The sequence below is a fragment of the Nannospalax galili genome, unplaced genomic scaffold (genome assembly GCF_000622305.1).
Source record: "Nannospalax galili isolate Female #2095 unplaced genomic scaffold, S.galili_v1.0 scaffold45, whole genome shotgun sequence".
Classification (NCBI taxonomy): Eukaryota; Metazoa; Chordata; class Mammalia; order Rodentia; family Spalacidae; genus Nannospalax; species Nannospalax galili.
Genome location: NW_008355775.1, coordinates 7,052,359 through 7,074,234, shown reverse-complemented (window position 1 = coordinate 7,074,234; position 21,876 = coordinate 7,052,359). Strand labels below are relative to the sequence as shown.

Sequence of the window (21,876 nt, the reverse complement as noted above, 5' to 3'; positions counted from 1 at the left end):
AGAGAGAGAGAGAGAGAGAGAGAGAGAGAGAGAGAGAGAGAGAAACTGTGACTACACTGGTCAGGCTATGAAGCAAACGAGGTGACTGCTTATTGAACAGCAGAGTCATCTTTGTTAGACTAGGTGAACACAAAATCTTATGTGTAGGTTTTGTTTGTTTTTATTTACTTTGGTTCTGGGACATGGCCCAGAGTACATGAGTTCATGCTAAGAAAAACTTTACCACTGAGCTACATACCCAGACCTTATGTGTAGCTTTTTGGAGTTGTTTCTGTTTTTTTAATTTGAGACAGGGTCTCACTATATAGCCCTGACTGGCCTGCAACTCTCTATGTAGACCAGGCCGGCTTAAACTCAGAGATCCTCCTGCCTCTGCCTCCAGACCCTTGGGATTAAAGGTGTGCTCCATCATGCCTGACTTATGTGCAGTTTTGAATTTAAGTAGCAAGAGTTCCATCAGCCCAAGTTTTGGAGTACTGGGAATTACCCTACCATCTTTGGGATTTCTGAAAAAGGATCTGGGAGTGGCTTTCAGGTCCAGCTCCTAATCCCTTATGAGCAATGACCCCAGGTTCTGGACTCTGCTACCAAGGTAGCTATTCTACTAAGTAAAAAAAGTCAGAAACAAGGAAAGGGACCGAGCTGAGCAGTGAAGTGAAAATGGAGGAAAACTTGGTGCCAGTTTATGAATTTGTTTCCTTTCTCAACCCACATACTATGGGATTCTAAGAGCAGGCATGGCTAATAGCACCAACACAACAGTGTGTGACTATTGCTGAGGGAAGAAGGAATTAAGAAAAATAAGCAATTAGTTCTGTATGCTATTAAATATAAACGAATACTACCAGAAATATTGGCCAGCTCCTTAAGGACAAGGTCAAGGTCCTTCTTTTTGCTCCCCCAAGCCTCGCACACTATGCCTAAATGACCAGATGTCTACAGCCTCAATGTTATCCCTTGGTCTCCTAAATGGCAGGAAGGAAACAGTCAACAGACTACTTAGAATCCTTTTCCACAATAAGATAGCTCTGAAGGCCTGCATATTAGCATAACAGACAGGAGTAGAAAAACACAGCACAGAAGATCCTTTCTAAGGGCTACTAACAGCATGGGGACTCTACAGGCTTTCCTTCCTTAGGAATTTCCCCAAGTAATGAAGGTGGCTGTGTTCGGACTTGGCTGGCCACACATTTCCGATAGATTTTTGTTTTCTTTCAGATCTGTGTGCTTGGAAAAAATGTCGTAATTTCCTTGTGGGTCTTGTTATACTTTGGAAGGCTGATTAGTGCTGAGGAAACACCAACCCTCCCTCGAGCAGCCCTGACACTCCAGTGGTTCCATGTGTTACTCTCATACTTTGTCCCCGTGTGCTACTGAGGCACAATGTGTCATTTGGGGGACAGCATTTGGACACCGCTCAGAGATTTCCCTTGCAGTGTCCTTCCCTATTTGGGGCCAGTGGTATTGCTTTTAAGGAGCCCAAATACTGTATCAACTCAAGGCACTTGATGCAGTAAGGAAGGCAGGCTGCAAGATGCCTCACCTTCAGGTATAGAAAAGAGTCCTGTTTGTGAAATCCCACCACGCCATGTCCCTGTGGAGGGACCTTTCTGTGCACCATCATGATACAGAGAACTGAGTTGTCTCAAATCTCTGGGAATGAGCATGTTTGTTATATGTGCTCTAAAACAGATTGGATTTCAGGGGTTCCTTCCACCTTCATGGTATTAAATTTCCCTTTATTCTTTCCAGCACTGTATTTCCAATTACCACCCCCCCCCCAAAAAAAAACCCTTCATCCCTGGGGAAAGATTCTTTGCTATCTTAATAAGTCTTCCAATACTTAGGAGATAAGTCACCATATTTTTATTCTCAAAACTATTAATTTTATTCTCTCAAAGAATCTTATGAAAATATTTATATTTCTTGCCTAAGATCCCTGGGAGGTAAACTGAAAAACTAGCTAATACAGGATAATTCCAGTATGACCAAAACAATACGTACTGGAATATGGAAACAATTAAGACTCAAAGAAAAAAAATGTCAAGCCCTCAAGGCAAAAGCCTCTAACCAGAAAGTGCTGTCGGGGGCTCTCACTTCACTAATGAGCACCAGATAGTATTCAGGGTATATTCTGCTTTAAACTAAGCAAATGGGTTCAAAAAAAATTCAAGTTTCTATAAATGGTAAATTAGTAAATAAGGATTTACTTCATATAAAGAGTTCATAAACAGGGCTGGAGAGGTGACTCAGTAAAATGATTGCTTCACAACCATGAAGACCTGGGTTCAGTTTGATCTCCAACACCCACATAAAAGCTGGGTGCAGCAATGTGTGCCTATAATTCCAGCACTGGGGAGGCACAGAAAGGAGGACCTCTGGAGCTTGTCAGCCAGCTAATCTATCCAAATCAGCAAGCTCTGGGTCTAGTAAGAGACCCTTTCTCAAAAAATAAGGTGGAAAGCAATTGAGGAAAGATTCTCTCTCTCTCTCTCTCTCTCTCTCTCTCTCTCTCTCTCTCTCTCTCTCTCTAGATTCTATTAAAATAGAATAGTGTGTTTTAGAGAAATGTGATTTATCCATTTCTTATCCAGTAAGAACATATTTACTCAGGAAAACATCATTCCACTCATTCTGAAGCCTGCAGGCAGGAGGAACAAAGATGTGGGCAGAGGGAGGAGAAGGCTCATTTGCAAGTGCACTGCATTAGAGGAGGCAGTGGGACATAAGGGGAAGAGGCCAGACAGACAGTTGGCTTTATGGGTCTGCAGTCTAGAGGAAAGGTTTGGTGTGAGGAGAGTCAGACTATGGGTGGCAGCTCAAGTCACAGGGTAGGCTACATCAGAGAATGCTAGGGGACTGTGGACAGAGGGGCCAAGGACTACCTGGAAATGATTACAGAGCAAAGGGGTCAGTCAAGCAGACTGAGAGAGCATCAGGAGAGAAGCAAGTAAGGATTCCAGACAGTCTGTGAATACTTTCTTATATAGAGCCAGCACCTTGTATTTGTTTATTCTTCTTCTGATTTCTATCCCATCTGTCCTGGACACCCTGGGGAAGTTATAAGTCTAAGGGTAGATGATAGTGTGATGGGACAGGAATGCTCCCTGGACAGGGCTGACTTTCCAGATGCCAGTGGCCATAACCAAGAAGCCACATGAAAGCTTTTAGCCCTGGTCCCTCTAACATATCCATACCAGCATTCTCTTCAAATAGGGGACAGTTTTATATGCAATTAACAGTTACATGCAGATAACACATGCCAAGCTATATATTCTAGAAAAATGGAACAAGGTCACAAATGTCACAATTATCACTATCAGAAATGACAATTTCATCTGGATGAAAGAATGGTAACCATTTACAAAAGAGAAAATACAAGTGGCTATTTGGTTTATGAAAAACAAAATAAAACATTCAACTTCATTAATAATACAAATCAAAAGTTTGTGAGGGAGTTGGAACTGGAATCCAGTGAGCAAGGTGAACAGAAGGGGAGGTATGAATGACGGCTGTCTTCCTGGCTTGCCACCATCCCTCGCCTCCTTGCCATCTGTTATCCAACAGGGGTTTGCCAACTGTGACTTGTGGGCCTGATCCAAATGCTGCTTATTTTTGTACATAAACTTTTCAAACACACACACACACACACACACACACACACACACACACACACACCAGTAAATTATATTAAAGTAAAATGGCACTCACCTGATAAAGTATCCAATTTTAAGAATCCGACAACAGTAACTTTTTATTGATTAGCATGTCTTAAACTCTCTTTTACACTATTATGGAAATATATTTATATCTGAACAATGATGCTTATAAAAGGGGATAGTCAAAATTTATAATTAAAGGTTAAAAATAGGCAAATAACAAATGTTAAAAAGAGAAAGATTAAAATGAATTAAATATATACTATAAGATGGAGTTGAAAGATTTTTTTATTTGACTATTTATCTTTATCTATCTACCTACCTACCTACCTACCTACCTACCTACCTACCTACCTACCTACAGGGTCTCACTATGTGACTCTGGTTGGCTAAAAAGTAGCTAGGCCTAGAACTCTCAGAGAATGGCCTGTTTCTGCCTCCTGAGTGTTGGGATTAAAGGCATGCACCACCATACCCAGTTTGAAATGCTTTTTTAAATAAGGGACTTTTAATGACAAGGAAAAACACAAAGTATAAAAGAAAAAAGTAACCAAATGTAAAGTTGTATACAGACTAAGGGCTCAAATGGTGACAGAAACAATGTACAAGAAGAGATACTCAGAGATGGAGAGATGGCTGGGTGGATAAGAGTTCTTCTTGCTCTCTAGAGGATGTGAATTGGGTTCCTAGCCCCAGGCAGCTCATAACTGCCTGTAACTCCAGCCCTTGTGAATTTAATACCCTCTTCTTGCCTCCTTTGGCACAGCACTCACATGTACAAAACCCACAAACAGACATACACATATATACAAAAAAAAATTTTTTTTTTAATCTTAAAAACAAAAAGAAAAGAAAAAGTATACTCAGGGCTGGAGAGATGGCTCAGCAGTTAAGAGCACTGACTGCCCTTGCAGAGGACCCAGATTCATATCCTAGCACCCACATGGTAGCTAACATCCATCCATACTCCAGTTCCAGGTGATCCAACGCCCTCTTCTGACCTTTGTGGGCACTGCACGGAATAGGTGCACTTACATACATGCAAGCAATACACTCATACACATAAAATAATAATAGTACTGGCTGGAGAAATGGCTCAGTGGATAACAGCTTCTTCTGTCCTCTGTGGGCATTGCACAACATGGGTGTACTTACCTACATGCAGGCAATACAGGCATACACATAAAATAAAAATAAAAATAAATAATAAATTTTTTTAAAGGATACTCTTGGAAACTTGGTCATTAGGTTATCAGCAGCAACTCCTAAAATTCAGATTGCTTTCTTCCCCTGCATGCTTTTTCTTTTTCTGCATGAATACAGGTATCTGGATAGTTGGGTCAAAGCACACATAGATAGCTCCTGGCGGTTCCAGTCCAACCATAAGAGTAACTGTGTTAAGGCTGCTGTTTGGCTTGAAGAGTGTACCTCAATTTACTGGGATACTAAAGAAGACTGAAATGTGACCCTTGGGCCTATCTTTATCTTGAGATTTAGAGAAACTACAAATGTGCAATCAAATAATACAGAAAATCACGGCAACTAAAGAACAATATAGCCCCGAGAGGTTTGCACAGAGACTTTCTCTGTAATGCCCCTCACCCTGAGGGAGACTTCAATATACTTGATGTAGGGAGTGAATGGCCCAGAGTTGTGACTCTGACTTTGAATAATGACAATACGCCTGTGAAGCCAATGGAGCACCCCTCTACACTATATCGCTCCAATACTCTGATGTGACATATATATTAAGAAAAAAATAGACTGGGTTTCATCCAACTGAGCCAGTGACACAGTCTACGGATAAAGCAAAAAAAGAGAAACATGATGTGAAAAGCAACCAGGGGGATCAGCTTTTTTAGAGAAGTCACACTGGATATTTAATGTAGAAGATCGAGATGACCTGAGCTGTAAGTTAACAGCTGGAAGTGTCCGGCGCCTGACATGATCTGGTTATGTATATGAAACAACTTAGATCAAAATCAGGTAAACTTACCAGCATATCTAATACTGCCAATCAGCCTGAAGAGTTTTCCTCTGTCTCTACACTAAAGCCAAACCCATCCTTATGGGCTACCTGACACCCTTGCTTGTGATATGTGGTGAGTAGCTGTCCTGTGTCTCAGGAAATGCTGAGCCAGGTACATCTGAAAGGATAGCACCACTGTATGACTAGTGGTTCACCCTGCATGGAGTCCAAGAGAGGAAACGATGACAAAAACGTCACTGTGGTAATAGAACGGGTTTAAAAAGGAGATGCAGGTGAGATCAATATTTAATTCAGAAGAAGTCAGTTTCAGTTAGGAGGTAATGACAAAATCTCAGAATGGAGAGGGGATTTATGGGGCAGGATCTAGGAAGTTCAGAGGCATGGTGAACAGGGATTGGTGTGATTTGGTATGAAAAATGATTCTGTTAAAGAAAAAGAATACTTAATTTAAAAGTACAAAGATGCATCACCCTATGCTGAGTCTTTCCAATCCACAGCCAAAAATAAGGATCTGGCAATGGTAACAGGTTTCATATAAAATCATTCATATATTTTATTGTCATGATGAGGGGACATCTCTACACTGTTCCAGTGCATATTCCTTCAGCCCAATCTGGTTCACCTCTGTTATGGTCTGAATCTGAAATGGCCTCCTAAAGGCTCATCATGTTGTAAGTAGTTGGTCCTTGGCTGGCAGCAGCATTTGGAAGGTTATGGATCCCTTAAGAGGTAAGGCCTAGCAGGTAAATAGAGTTGGTCCTTTGAAGGTTATACCCACCCCTGGTTCCAGTGCACTTTCTCTGCTTCTTTTTTTCCATCATGTGAAAAACCCACTGTGCCTCAAACTTCCATGAACGCTGCCATGTCTTCCCCAATCATGATGAGCCCCTAGCCTATGCTCATCAGTTTGCTGCAGCTCTGCCTACCCTGATCGCCCTCTCAGCACCCTCCCTGTCCCTCTCCCTGTTCCTCTCTCTCTCCAGGTTCTTATCCCTGTTCCTGTCCCTCTCCCTCTCCATTGACATCTTCCTCCCTAGTCTCCCAGCTTCTGAATTTGGTTCTAATCTCTCTGAAACTATGAACCAGAAGAAACCTTTCTTCCCTTGGGTTGCTTCTGTCAGTATTTTGGTTACAATGATGCAAATGTAACTAACACAGTTTCCTTTCACAGAGCAATTTTTAAAGTGCATCAAAGTATAGAGCTTTGTAGGTAACCATGATAGGCATGCCTCCATGTAGATGACTGACAGCAAGAGTATCAACTGGAACCAAATCTGCCTGCAGCAGTACAGGAAGGAGGCAGAAAGACTATAAGAGCCAGAGATGGTAGATGAATTCAAGAAAAGTGATTTATAGATACAACAGGGCAGTTGCACATATAAATCCACAGAGCTTATGACAGAATACATGATACCCCCAAACCAGTTCTAAATGTTTGAATAACCAAAATTGAATAAAATTTAAAATTCAACACCTCAGTGGCACTGGCTATAATTCAAGGGCTTAGCAGATGATTGTGTAGTGTGGTTACTACGTGGGCCAGAGCAATTACACTGGTTCCGTCAGTTCTAGTAAAAACCTCACCAGGTAGGAAGAGACCTGCCCCCTGTGCTGTTCAGGAAGAAAACTCAGGAAGACTAACTCCCAGTGCAGCATCTCCAGAGACAGCATCTCCTGTGTGGTCACTGTTGGTCTATCCAGATTATTTTCCCTAGTCCAAATGAGTATAACCTGGTACCAAAGGCAGCTCCAAACACCCAAATTCAAACTCAAACTCAAGGGATTTTAAATTATGGACATTTTTAAGTCAATTCTCCACCTCCTTTCTTGTGTCCTGACATATTTACGAGCATAGTCCTTGATATTCACTAGCTGTTAGCTTCCTATATCCCACTCTACATACAGTACATCATTAACTTGCCTAGAATCCCATGACACAGGTAAGAGGCAGAGATGGTGTCAAGAACTTGGTTATGGTTACACACCTAATTATAAGCAGGGATTCAAGCCCAGAAAGTCTGACTAGTTTTTTAAAAAGCCTGCCAATAGAAGTTCTCTTAAGCTAACCACATACTTGAAACTCACCTTTTCAAAGCCTTCCCACAGTTCCCACAGGACAAGCAGCAGAACAGAGCAGGTGGCACCCTGTCACTCTGCCAAGGAGGTGCAGGAGGTGAGATTTTTCTCAAAGACGCTTGGTGAGAAACTGGTGAAATGTGAAATAAGTTCTCAGACCCTGTATCTGGGCAACTCTCCACAGTACCTGTCAAGGAGCCTCGTGGGGGACACTGGTTGACTGTCTAACACACAGATTCCCTCTTCACCTTGGTCAGTCTCTCCAACCAGTGAGAAAGAGAGCATCCATAACTAACGAGATGGAATTCAAGAGGGTTCAGAAACCTGCCTTGGGGCACAGCAGCTAGGATCTCAGCAGCTGGGATCTCATCTCACATGTGTCCAGTAGAGGGGTATGTCTGTTGAGGATGGCTGTTGTCCAGGCTCTCCTCAAACTGAAATCACTCTCTCTGCTCAAGAGAGCCCTACTACCTCACAGACACAATGTAGGCAATGGGAAGTAGGACTGTATTTCTCTTTGATTCAGATGCCATTAATTCTGAATGGGTGTCCTTGTGTCTGTCTGACTGATCAAGTTTACATATTTGTCTCAGATGAATTCACAACTAAAATTAACATAAAAGACACAGACAAGGCTGGTTTTATAGGGCTAACTGTTCACATGGGGGATTTCAAAGGAGAACATGACTTGGCTCCTGAAGGCACTGCAGGATAGAACTGGCTTTTCTCCAGAGCATTTTTAACAGGCCAGCTAGTCCAGCAAGTGATCCAAGGTGACATCCCACAGTGGGGGGACTGAACCACCAGCAGAATAAATGGGAAATGTTGGACACTTAGTGGTTTTCACATGACTCCTGACATGGTAGACAGCCTGGTATGGTTGTTTTTCCTGGGAACTCAAGCAGGCAATGCCCCTTGGTGAAGAAACACACATGGGTTCTTCACAGCACAGACCCGCCCCCTACCCCGTTGAGCATATCTTCCTCATGGAATGACATGAGAAAACACAGCTCCCATTGCCAACCCACATCACCTGGTTGACAGGCACCTCAACTATACATGGCAGACTATTACCACCAGTCAAATTTTAAACAAGGTTTATGAACACCTAGTTCAAAAACTTATGTGCAATAAGTCCCTTATTTTCAACACATAGGAAAGGACATGTGTACGTGTGTGTGTGTGTGTGTGTGTGTGTGTGTGTGTGTGTGTGTGTGTAAATCAGCTTCTCCTATCCCCACTAAATAAATATGGAAGAGATATTTGAAGATTAGCAGTTTGATAAGGTGCAAACATTCACCCTGCCCAGGACACCACCCATCTCAAGACAGCCCCTGTTTTCCCATGAGAGGGAACTTACTGCTCAAATCATTTCATAACTCCCAAGTGTTTGCAATTCTCATTAAAAAACAATCCAAGTTTCCTAAACAGTACTAGCTGTTAGAACCTACTAACACTTAAGAAGTCAGTAGCCCAAAATGGAATGCAGGAATAATTTTTCTTTTCTCAAAATCTGTAAACCTAAACAATGACTTTTCTACAAATGAATTGCAGAAATCCCTGGAGAGTCATCAGTTGGTCCAGAATCTCTGGATCATGTCCTGATTTCTTTGGTTTAAACTCACTGCTAGCCGGGTATGGTGGCATATACCTTTAATCCTGGTACTGGAGAGGCAGAGGCAGGTGGATCTCACAGGCCGGCCTGGTCTACACAGCAAGTTCCAGGCAAGCTGGGGCTTTAGGGAGACCCCATCTCAGAAAACTTTAAAAAACAAACTTGCAGCCAATATTATAACAAGGCCCTTGGAGGATTGAACAAGCCTCTCCCTTTCAAGAAACAGAACTGGATCTTTAGAAGTGATTACACATTGCTTTGATTTTCTTGAATGCATATTGCAGGAGATTATTCAACCTCTATTGCTAATATTTTTCTGAAGGCAACCTTTATAAATTAAAATCTCCTCCATCATTAATCACCTGTGAGTGAACTGTTTCCAACTTTCATTCTGGCAATCCTTCTGTGTGAGCTATCATCAAGTAATAAATCTGGGTTATTTAAATTGGCCATTTCTACTTCCTCTTTTTCAGAGGAAGGATAATAAATGTTGAAATTTGTTAGGCTCCAAAAGACAGACAACTAGAAGTCCTCTATTCCCACAGTACAGAGCTCTTAACTTGTTCCTGAATAGTGATAGAACAAAGGAAGTCTAACTTGAAGCACAGAAATTAGAGCATTAAATTCAATACCATTTATGAAACTTCTGTGAATTCTTTACAATAATGATGGATGCTCACCCAAGTTGTGTATCTGGCCTAGAAAACTAGTGCTTACCAGGCAAGGTCCAAAGTTTAAAAAGCTATCCCTTTTTAAAAGATACTTCTTCCCTGGAAAGTGGCCCCCTCACCCTGTAATCCCAGCACACAGGAGGCTGAAGCAGGAGGATTGCTTTGAATTTCAAGACCTTAGACTACATAACAAGACCCATCTCAAAAAACAAAACAAACAACAACCAAACAATAAAGACATTTGATTTCCTTTACTTACCTATTTATTTCTGCAGTAATGTTAAGCAGTCTAATGAACTTCAAAAAAGTGCCACCTAAAGAGACAAACTGAACAAATTGAACAAATCATTAGTAATTTTTTAAAAATACAAAGACTCACCATGCAATTTTCTATTTCATTAAAATATATGATGTTTCTTCAAACACTGACCAACAGTGCAACCTGCATTAGAGCATAGCCACTCCAGGGAACAGTGATGCACTAACACACATGTGGAGAGGGGCAAGGGGGAATGTGCAGCCCATGATGCACCTAATCACATCCTTTCTCCTCAAAAGGGAGTCAGTTTCAAAATACATATGTATATAAGACCACTTTATGTGTAACTTTAAAAGAAAGCCCAGAAATAATCTAAGGAATAAAATATGAAGCTGTGCGTGAGGTACCTATCCTAAAAGTTCTCTAATTTACATTAAAGCTAAATTCACAAAGATATTAAAGACTGAGGGAATGAAAGCCAGGTGTGATAGCACATACCTGTAGTCCCAGCACTTGAGAGGCAGAGGCAGGCAGATCTGTGTGTGTTCAAGGCCAGCCTGGTCTACATAGTTAGTTCCAGGCCAGCTGGGGCTACAGAGAAACACTGTATCAAAAAGACCCAAAAAAAAAAAAAAAAAAAAAAAAAAATACTGGGGGAATGAGCACTAAAATGTCAACAATAAAACATTGGGAAGCATTTATTCAATGACTCAGAGATCAGGTATCCCTTTTGGTCATTTCAATGTCTTTTAGGTAACCTTTAGAAATTATAAGCCTAGGAATACATTCATAAAGCAGAGAATCCCAAAAAAACATCCATTCAGCATTGCTTTGAAGCATTGTGCTGGATAGCTTTCACATCAGCTTGACAGCCCTGGGTTGAGGGAGCCTCAACTGAGGAATTACCTCCATTGGACTGGCCTGTGGCCATGTCTGTGAGTCATCTTCTTGATTGAGTGATGTGGGAGGGCCCAGTCCACTGTGGGTGGTGCCACCCCTGGGCAGGAGGGCCTGTGTTGCATAAGAAAGCAAGCGGAGCAGGGGTCAGGGTAGGAAGGCAGTAAACAGCACTCCTCCATGGCCTGTGCTCCAGCTCCTGCCTCCACGTTCCTGCCCTGAGTTCCTACCTTGGGCTCCCTGATGAACTGTGACCAGGGAGATGTAAGCTGAATAAACCCTTTCCTCCCCAAGTTGGTATTGATAAGAGTATTTTGTCACAGCAATGGAGAAACAAACCAGAACAAGCATTAATATATATGGAACAATTTTTAAAATAAAATATTATAGTTCTCATACATTGAAGTTTAATTAAACCTTTCGGACCATTAACCATATTACAACCTTCCCAGACAATCACATGCACTAACAAATGAGGAATCTGTTGCTTGTTGCTAAAGCAGAGAGCCTTCCTAGCCATCACACAGATCCAGGGTTAAGGAATCATGCCCTGTCACATGTGGTCTGACTCTTGAAGGCACCTTTTCCACTCTGTGCCAATTCATTGCATCCCCAGACAGAAACCTAACATTCCTTAACCCAAAACTCTGCAAAATAAAATGGCTAGCTTGTAACATTAGCTTCTTCTTTTTGTGTATTTAAAAGTAATTTCTTCAGTTAAAAATAAACTACTTGTGCTACTTAGAATTATAATTGTATAAAAGTAAATCTTTAAAAATAAGGTGTTTAGAGCTCAAGAAATATTAAAATATGATTGGGAGTGAAGAAATGTGTTAGATTCCATATAAGGAAGATCAAACAAAATATTTGACAACTTCAATCCTATTGCTAATCAGGGAAATAAGACGTCTACATGCCCATATTCTATAATCAAGATTTCAAATTAAAGTTGACAATGAAAATATGTAATAGTGAGGTATAAATAACCATGCTTATATCCAGATGTAGTTTATTATCAGCAGAGTGAGAGTTATTCCAAACTGTTCTTGAGACTAAAGAGCTAGCAGGTAATGCAAAGACCTCTTTCTCTAAAGAAATTATTTTAGCTAAGAAAGAATTTGAAGATACTGCACAATAACCACTGGATTTCACATTATAAAATCATACAGAAAAGAATCCTACATTTGTAGAGTCCATAGATATAACAGCTTTAAAGACTTATTATATTTTCTTTACTTGATGGTTCTTTGTACACTAATTGCAAGCTATATTCTAAGCATTCCCCACAGCTTTATTTTACCTCTTTAGGGGAAGTCATGGTAAGTCATCATCAGTACGTTTATCTGGATATGCCTTCTGTGAAATAAACCACTAGAATTACTTTGAATGGGTCTTTTATAAATGGAGCCCTTAGTCAATATTTCATACTCCTTAAAAGCTAAATGAGATACAGAAGTACTTGGATTTATATATATATATATATATATTTCAAAATCAAATATAACATTTTTCAAATTCCAGCAAAGCTCAGGACAAATATTTCAAGATAACAAATAATAATAATAATAATAATAATAATAGAAGGCAAGGTAGTATACTGATTGCCACATACAGTTTTCTAAGCTCATGAAGATGGTACAGAGCATTTCCTTGAATAAATGCATTTAACCCAAAGCTCTGAAGACAAAAAAAGGCCTCAGTATCATGACTAAGCTTTCTTGACAAAGTCATATTTTGTGAAGGATCAAAAAGGATCAGAAGGATTAGTCAAGCCAATTGATTTTATTACTGGGTTTGGCTGGTAAATAGGGTGCTGTTTTTAGTCTCTAAAAATATGTTCTTATAAAAACAATACATTGAAAATATACGGTCATGGAGCCCTCAAAAATTCAAAAGCTAATGAATCCTTTAAGCATGAACCGCCAGGCACTGTTCTGTGTCCTATGTGGGAATTCATTTACTTCTCTCAAAAGCCCTGAGATAGGTGTTCCATCTTCAAGATGCGGAATGGGTGGCACTTACAGAACCTTCCAAAGCTACATAACTCAACAGAAGTTGTTAAGATTCACTTAATCCTAACAACTACTGTACAGGCAAGGGGAGAATCATTTTAAATTTGAGGACAAATGCAATTCAGAGGAGTCCAGACTCCTCCAAGTCCTTGAGTCATGTTGCTGGAGGTAACAAGAGTCAAACACAATGCAAGGCGTTAAACTCTACAGCCAGTGTTACCTCTCCAGTGACTGACATTTGGCTTAGATTCTATAAATCAGATGCACCTCCATGTAGAGAGTATGGCTACCTTTAATCACAGAGAAGACACTTTAAACTCTCCCCTAGCTTGTCCACACAAGGTATTATTAACACATTGCCATGTCACCATTGTACATTTTCCCACATGCAAGTATGGCTTCCCACTTAATGGCTGTTAAATGTACAGGCTCATAAAACATTGAAAATGCCTGTCTTCATTATTTACTATTGTTTCACCATAATTTTTGTATATTATTAGTCTGGCTGACCATTTAAACTATTTATAGCTCATTAAATGTAGGCACCGTTTTTTCTAGAAAGATCATAAATTAAAACAATTGTGGTCGTACACATTAATGAGTTAAAAATTTTGAACTTCATTCATCACCATCCCAGCTGCACGGCCTCTTGTTCCACTTCCGGGCATAAGGAGGGGGAACAATAACTGCCTTTTGTGTCTGAGCACAGCACCCATGTGACAGGCACCCGCACTTATGTACTAAATTAGACTGTGAAAAACAGGAAGCAGAGTTGTAAGACCCTTTCTTAGTTACAAATTTCCAAGTCTTGAAATACCCCATTTTGGACTGCTTCGTGTCACTCTGTAAAACTTGAACCAAAGAGCGAAAACTGCTTTAGCAGTTACAGTGACAAGTTTCAGCCTAATGAAAAAGGAACTTTGTGATAAACAGAGCTCCCCACAGTGGTCCAGTTGTTTCCGAGATGGTTAAGAGGCAGCTGTTCATGGTCACAGAACCCACAGAGGGGAAAGTCTGAGTAATTGTCTTTACACAGGGAGTCTTTTCCCGAAATCTGAGCTAGTTCCCTTCATCCATCCTGGCAAGAATGGGAGTTCCACAGCAAGTCCAATACAGTTTCTCATTTGATCCACATCATAAAAAGGGTCTGTAGTGTGGGTGGAGACACACATTTATCATTCCCACTTTTCAGACTAGGAAGTTGAGCAACTTAAACTGAGTCACACAATTAGTACATGCAAGACTTGGGGCTTCAATGTAGAATATTATTTTTACAGTTTTAAGATCTTTGTGCATGTGTAGGTACATGTGTGCACATTTGTGTGCATGTATGTACGTATATATATACATACATATATACATACATATATATACGTGTGTGTGTGTGTGTGTGTGCATGTACCACAGAACACATACAGAGGTCAGAGGACAACCTCAGGTGTAGGTTCTCACCTTCCACCTGGCTGGAGAGAGGATCTCTTGTTGTTTACCCCCACAGATGCCAGGTTAGCTGATGTGCAAACTTCCAGGGATTCTCCTGTCTTTACCACCCATCTCACTGTAGAAACAGAGGGATGATAGAGGTACACTATTATGCCTGGCTTTATGAGGGTTCTGGGGATTCGAACTCAGGTCCTCACATTTGCATGGCAAGTGAGCCATTCCCACAGTGCTCAATGTAGGACTTTCTGTCTCCAAACCTAGTGCATTTTCAACCAGGTAACTCTTCGACAACCAATATGTCATGTTTTCAACCATCATACGTATTCACTATGAGCAGGAGCAAAGGAAGACAAAGCATGGAGGTGAATGCCAAAGGACAGTAACAGCGAAGCAGCACGCTAAGGGCTCCTATACGCTCACAAGCTATCCTTTCTACTTCATGAAGAAGGGCTCATTATGTTTTCAGTAGGAAAGTTCTCTAAGGTTCTGTTTACATGAGTCAACTTAAGGGATAATTATCCAAGTCCTACTTTACTGCGTTTTGTTGGTAAAACAAATGCTTGGAGAAGCTTGTCCACATTTTAAGGGCTGTACAGCATAATAAACACAACAAGCAGTGCCCCAATTCTGTATCCAAAGCATAAATTGTGGCTCGAACATCAGGCTGGTAGTTATTAAAGAAAACAGAAAGAGGTGTGGGGGGGGACATCATTGAAGTACATCCTGACTAGTCCACAGCAACCTCACACTTGTGTCTGACAAAAGATGTTCAAAAAGAAATTGGTCAGCCATTGAAGGATGGCTGAAACCTGCAAGATTTTCAAGGAAAGACATGAAAGTGTCAAATTCCATGAACCTGTCTACCAAACACAGCAAGTGGCAGACTGCCAAAGGCTAGAGAGTGCTCACTCATGTGAAATGCTGGGAACCTGAATCTCTACAATGCCTGACCTGCCACTCAACCACAATGGTGAATGACTCAATTCCAACTTCCCAAAGACTGCATGAACTCTAAGTCAAATGCTACTAATCACAAAAACTTCCTTTTATTCTTAAGGCCGGAAAAACTCCTTGAATCAAACATGGTATATCATCATGGAGATGCTAGAGAGTAAGTTTTCAATATAGCATCTGGTACCTTGAGAACAAAACTAATTCTAACTTGCTTCTATTTCTTGCATGTAACACAGCACATGGGCTGGAGCAGAAAGTTTGTAAATGTTTAAATTTGCAAACAAGAAAAATGAATTTAAAAAATGGATGATTTCAGTAAGATCAATTCCTACAGACTGCCCACAAAAGGCATGGCTGAGATAGAAACACTGTATTACTGAGAGTAGAGAAAACAGTCAGCAAAGACACCAGCAAGAATTGCAGAACGAGAAAATGTAGGAGTTGGGTATGAATCTACAGGCAGCAAAGGAGCATGGGGTAAGGACTATGCTGCATAATGCAAGGGGAGACCTAAAATTCCTTCTATCCTAGAAAAGTTTTTTCCAAGTATGAGTTGGGGAGGAGGGTGACAGGGGCAAGTACGTATAATTCTGAACGCTTTCCTCCAGATGACGATGGCCTAACCTTCTTCCCTTTTTTGCAACTTTGAATATAGATATATTCATTTTCATATTCATTTTCTAAGATGAAAGAAAGAAAATGAAAGAAAATATTCGTTTTCTAAGATGAAAACTGTTTTGAATATTGTCAAATACCAGCAATGTTTACACCTCACCAGATGCCCCCAATTACATGCTAAAAAACATGATTTCCCAATGCAATGGTGGCACAAATATTATGGGGGTAACCACCCACTCTTTACTTATATTTAAGGTATGCTTCCTAGGATGATGCTCATACCTTACACTGACAACAAAGCTTAGGACCCTGAGGCTAGACAGGTCACAGGACAGGGGAGAACCTAATACTAGTTTCCTAAACAGTTATCATATTAAACTGACTCCTAATGATTGTTATACCCAATGACTTACTATTATATGCATCTCTCAACTCTCACCAGAGGAGTTTCCTTATGCAACAGATGGTGATTAACACAGAAACCCACAACTGCAACTGGGCAACATGCAGAGAACAAGAGGCTGCAGACTGCTTATCTCTGAATAGGACACCTATATCAAACTTCTGCATCCCAAGGCTGAGGATCATTGCAGAAGAGGGGGCAGAAAGACTGTAAGAGCCAGAAGGGGTGGATGATCACAAGGAAATAGAGTTTTCCAGACAACTGGGAAGTTACTCATATGAACTCACAATAACAGTGAGAGCATGCACAAGTCCCATGCAAGCTCAAACCAGAAAAAATCCCAGCACAGACATGAGGGAGTAAGAAACTCCAACCCCACCTAAGAAAACTGTGGCAACAGATGTCTGCTGGGAGGAGCAGAGATAGTCTCTCTCAAATATGGGCTCTTGGTAGGTTAACCAGGCTCCTGTGGATGGACCCATGCTGAGTCTAATTTGGAGACACAAATTAGACTCCATAGACCTTTATATATACATATATTACAGTACATTGAATTGGCTGGGAGATGAAAAAGAGGGGGGTGAAGAGAGGGAAGGGCAGGAGGGGATCTAAATACCATCAAATTATATTGTTATGAAAATTACAAAAATTCAATTAAAAAGGCATTAAAAAAAAAAAAACAGTGATCTCAAATGGACAGACACAAGTTAGGACAGGCAGACAGGTGAGTGTTCTGCACCTGGGGAATAGGCCAAGGCAGACAGGTGACTATGGTGATTAACATGGACTGTAAGTGCTGACAAGCTCTCTCTGTTTAACATTTCCCAGCAGCCTGCATTCCAAGCCTAGGCATATGCTTTAAGTAACAACAGGACAATGTTTCTGAAAAACAGATGCCAAGATTAAAACTGAAATGAAGAACATTCACTCCACACGAGGTGTTTATGGATACACACACAGGCCAAGGCATGCATTCTATAAGTAAAACTGGTGCTCCCATGTAGGAACCTCTTGACGTCTAGGAAGCAGTCTCTGAAAAGCCTTCCAGAGACCCTTGTGCATCTCCAAGGGCTTGTAACCTTGCTGACTGCTCATGCCAACAGTTTGTCTCCATGTGGCAGTCTGTCACCTCTGCACAGAGGAAGCTGAAGGGGCTTCAGTATCAAGACACATCCGGTCATCATTTGGGAAGTGCCTTTCCTTTAGCTGTCTTCTGAAAACAAGGGAAAGGAACCAAAGAGAAGGGACAGGAAGATGGCTCAGTTGATACAGTGCTTGCTGTGCCAGCAGGAGAGTGTGAGTCTGATCTCCAGCACTCAAATAAAAAACCAGAGTTGGTAGCATGTGCCTGAAATCACAGGGCTTTGGGGACAAGATAGGAGAACATCTGGGGCTTTCTGTCAGCCAGTCTAAACTAATTGGTGAGCTCCAGGTTCAGTGAGAGACTATCTAAAAAAGTAAGGTAAGAGCCAGGCATGGTGGCACACACCTTTAATCCCATCACTTGGGAGGCAGAAGCAGGAGGATCTTTGTGAGATTGAAGCCAGCCTGATCAAAAAATGTCTGTCAATTGGAGGACTGGAGAGATGGCTTAGGAGTTAAGAGCATTTGCTGTTCTTCTAAAGGACCTGAGTTCAGTTCCCAGCACCAACAAGGTGGCTAGTGACTGACCACAACTCCAATTCCATGGGATCTGATGCCCTTTTCTGGCCTCCATGGGCATTCCATGAACAGGTACACTTACATATGTGTAGGCAAAGCACTCATACAAATAAAATAAAAATAAATAAACCAACAAAAAAGTCTTTAAATATCAATTGGAGATCTATTCTCTGTCAGGCACAGAGAGACCAAGGCAAGGCATGTTGCTCTATCCATGAAATGGCTCCTCTCTCATGGAGCCCGGCCTGACCATCCTCTGCATCCCAGGGCCTTCTGCACTCCCTTGTAGGACTTCTTGAGCATGGCAAAATAAATTGCCAGACAATGTATAGGGGTCAATTCTGATTCTTCAACATATGCTTCTACCTTAAGTTTTGGTCTGCCCAATCAAAAGTTTCAAGCTTTTCTAAAAAGCTGACATTAGTAGGCATCTGAGGCAAAAAGTGGAGTGGGGTGTCTGAAATGATACACTGGAGAGTCAGTGTCATGGGAGGAAGAGCAGCTTCTGGATCTCATGGAGAATGAATCCCTTCACACACTAATTGCTTAAGAACATCATGACCAGCCTTTTACTACTTTCGGGAAGCACATATTTCAAAAAATATATAAAATAGGAGCCGGGGAGGTGTAGCTCAGTGTGTAGAGTGCTTGCTTAGCATAACAAAACCCTAGGATTGATCCCAAGTACTACATAACCCAGGCATGGTGGCACACTTGCGATACAGAGGCATGAGGATCAGAAGTTCAAGATCATCTTTGGCTACGTAGTGAACCTGGGATACAAGAGATTCTGTCTCAAACAAAGTACAAAAGAACCTGCATCATAACAGAACAAGGGGTATCTAAACCTTTAATGAAACAGTTTTATAAAGCTTACAACAGCACTTTTCCTCAATAATGTTCAGAATACTTTATCAACAAAAATATATCTTAAAAATCTACCCTCAATAGATTACCTCAACATTTGACAGCATGTTGTATAGATGTAGAATAAAAACAAATTATATAAACCTGGGCAGAAACCAGGTCATGATGGAGCCAAAGAGAGACTGAAACAGAAGCACAGTCAGTGTGAAGTAGAGATGAATTCAGGCATGGTGATAAGAAATCACTTCATCTGAGGAAAAACGAGTCAGTTATTAGCACACCTCCAGACAAACTTGTTATCCAAAAATAAATGTTCATTTACCTATTTTTAAAAAATCTACCCTCAGCAACAGAGCCCTTATAGTGAGGTCTGCTTAGAACAATAGGTCACCACGAGGAAAACAAGGCAAATCTGCTGTCCCTTTTAAAAGGACACAATGAAAGCTGGGTGTGGTGGCTCACACCTTTAATCCCAGCACTGGGGAAACAGAGGCAGACTGGCCTCTGTGAGACTGAGGCCAGCCTGGTCTACATAGCAAGGCCAGCTGTGGCTATAGCGAGATCCTGTCTTAAAAAAACGAAGACAAAGACAAAAACAAAGAAGACAACAATGACACAATGAAATGAATACTTACCTCTGAGATCTCCTAGAACAACTCTGCCAGTCTAAGTAGGAATATCTGTGCCATAAAGAAAAGATAAAGTATTAAAAATAAAAACAATTATACATAACAGAATGTTTACCAATGAAGCAGTGTATTTACAGTCTCCCATACAAAACTAGGTCTGTTTCTGTGTCAAATTAAAGAAAAACATAGGCAAGCAAATTAAAATCAAAGTAATACCCAATATGCACATGGAAGATGCCAGAACTTTCTGGGGAAACCCTTTGCCAGATTCACTTCATTCCTATGCACACCCAGACCATGGGTAACACCCTCACTCCTGAATCCACATTCCTTCACATTATGAAGCCACAGCAGGTCTTTCCCACCACTCCCTCAAGATATCTCCACCTCTGTCTTGGGTCAAGAGTGAAGACAAGAGCCAACTTTTCCTACTCAAGTGTTTAGGCCTCCTGGCCAAGTCCCTGCTCAGTAGCATAATGCAGCAGTGTTCTTTCCCAGGATGTGTAAGACAGCAGAGGTTTCTGTGACAGCTCCCAGAACACAGATCCTGCAGCAACTGTCCTTACACTAAAAGAAGGACACAGGGTAAAAGAAATGTGGTGAGGGAAGGCTCCCAGGGAGGCAGCTAGGGAGAGGTAAACGGGGGAAATCATGGTTCTTTGCCCTGTTTTTCTTTCCCAAGGTCAGCATTCAAAGTCAAGGAGGTGGAATTTGTCCTCCAGTAACTCACCTTTCCCCCGACTTCTTTACTCCTGAGCTTTATTGAATGCTGCCCTTATCACAAGTTCTCCACTGCTTCAACACAAAATGTAACACTGTCTTCTCCAAATCTCAGTTTTGAGGGTCCAGGTCATCTGCTTCCATGACCTCTTTGACTTTACATCTGCCCAAACTCCAGATGTGGCACTCTGCTTAAGACTCGCTTTAGTGTGGCTTCCTCTACCCTGCTCTGCACTTGTCTTGTGTGTATACGCTTCCTAGACCTCCTCTGAGCTCACCCAGCTCTCTGTCATACCTTCCTACACTCCTCATGTAATAACAAAGAGCCTGTGCACAAGCTGGGCACCCTGCTGTCACACCTACATTCAGTAGTCATTATATACTTCTCTGGCTCCCTTGTCAAGTCCACCCATCCATCTCTCAGCCATTAATGAACTTTGCCATTAGACATTACAAAAATGGTCCTAACTCAGACTTGGACAGGGGAAGACAAACAAAAGTGAAGGTAGACTTCAAAACTCAGATGTGTGGGGCCGGAGAGATGGCTCAGCCATTAAGAGTATTGGCTGTTCTTACAGAGGACCCGGGTCTGATTACCAGCACTCACATGGTGACTAACAACCATCCGTAACTCCAATTCCAGGAAATCTGAAGTCCTCTTCTGACCTCCTCAGGCATTGCATGACATGGGTACACTTATACACCCAGGCAATACACTCATACATATTAAATAAAAATGAAATATCAAAAAATATCAAAAATGCATGAGTCAGACTTCTCAAAATCCACAGATTCATACACATTGTCCCATCTTTTCATTCAAATGTCACCTCCTTCCCTGAGCCCTCTCTAGCTGAAAGAGCATAGGCTGTCCAAGTCTCTAGAATCTGTTCTTAGCTGCTTTATCCTCCTCTGAGGCTGCCACCATTGCCTGACGGCCATCTATACAGTAAGGTGAGCTGGAAATAAGGAGCTATCTAGACAGGTAGACACATATATGGGAAGTTCCTCACAAGTTAATGGTTTGTCCAAATACTAGCTCCATTAAGACAGAACCTTTAATGTGTGTTTTCCCTGTGATGCACAGATATGCACCCCACAAATCTGGAATATCACCTAAGAAAAAACAAGTTCTTAGTAAGAAATCAACTGATAAATACATATGTAAACAGATGTTAATGTTCTGAACACAATAATAAATCCAGAAAAATAAGGTGAGGGTGAGGGGAAAGAAGGAAATTTGCTCAGTAGAAGCTTTTTATTTTCTTTTTCTTAAGTTTAAGGACCTTCCTAAGTCAAGAAAGCATGGGAAATTACAGTAGGCATCTATCTGGTCTAGAACTTAGAGAAGAGTTTAGAATAGGTAGTTTAGTTTGAAAACTTACCAGCACATAAGCGGTA

At 41.2% G+C, this 21,876-nt stretch overlaps 1 protein-coding gene across 13 annotated transcripts in view; it reads right to left on the bottom strand.

The window, feature by feature from the left end:
* Lhfpl2 (LHFPL tetraspan subfamily member 2) overlaps positions 1-21,876 on the bottom strand; it is a 154,430-nt gene that overhangs the window by 67,950 nt on the left and 64,604 nt on the right. For 8 of the 13 annotated variants that reach the window (XM_029556211.1, XM_029556217.1, XM_029556212.1 and 5 more), the window contains 2 exons: positions 19,762-19,806; positions 10,271-10,338 (listed from right to left, as the gene is read on the bottom strand). The exons of 1 other annotated variant lie outside the window; for it this stretch is intronic. The gene's annotated coding sequence lies outside the window, so the exon portion shown is untranslated. Of the gene's footprint in view, positions 1-10,270; positions 10,339-14,631; positions 14,738-19,761; positions 19,807-21,876 lie in introns of all 13 variants that reach the window. 4 more of the 13 variants (XM_029556215.1, XM_029556216.1, XM_029556218.1 and 1 more) reach the window with 1 other exon arrangement.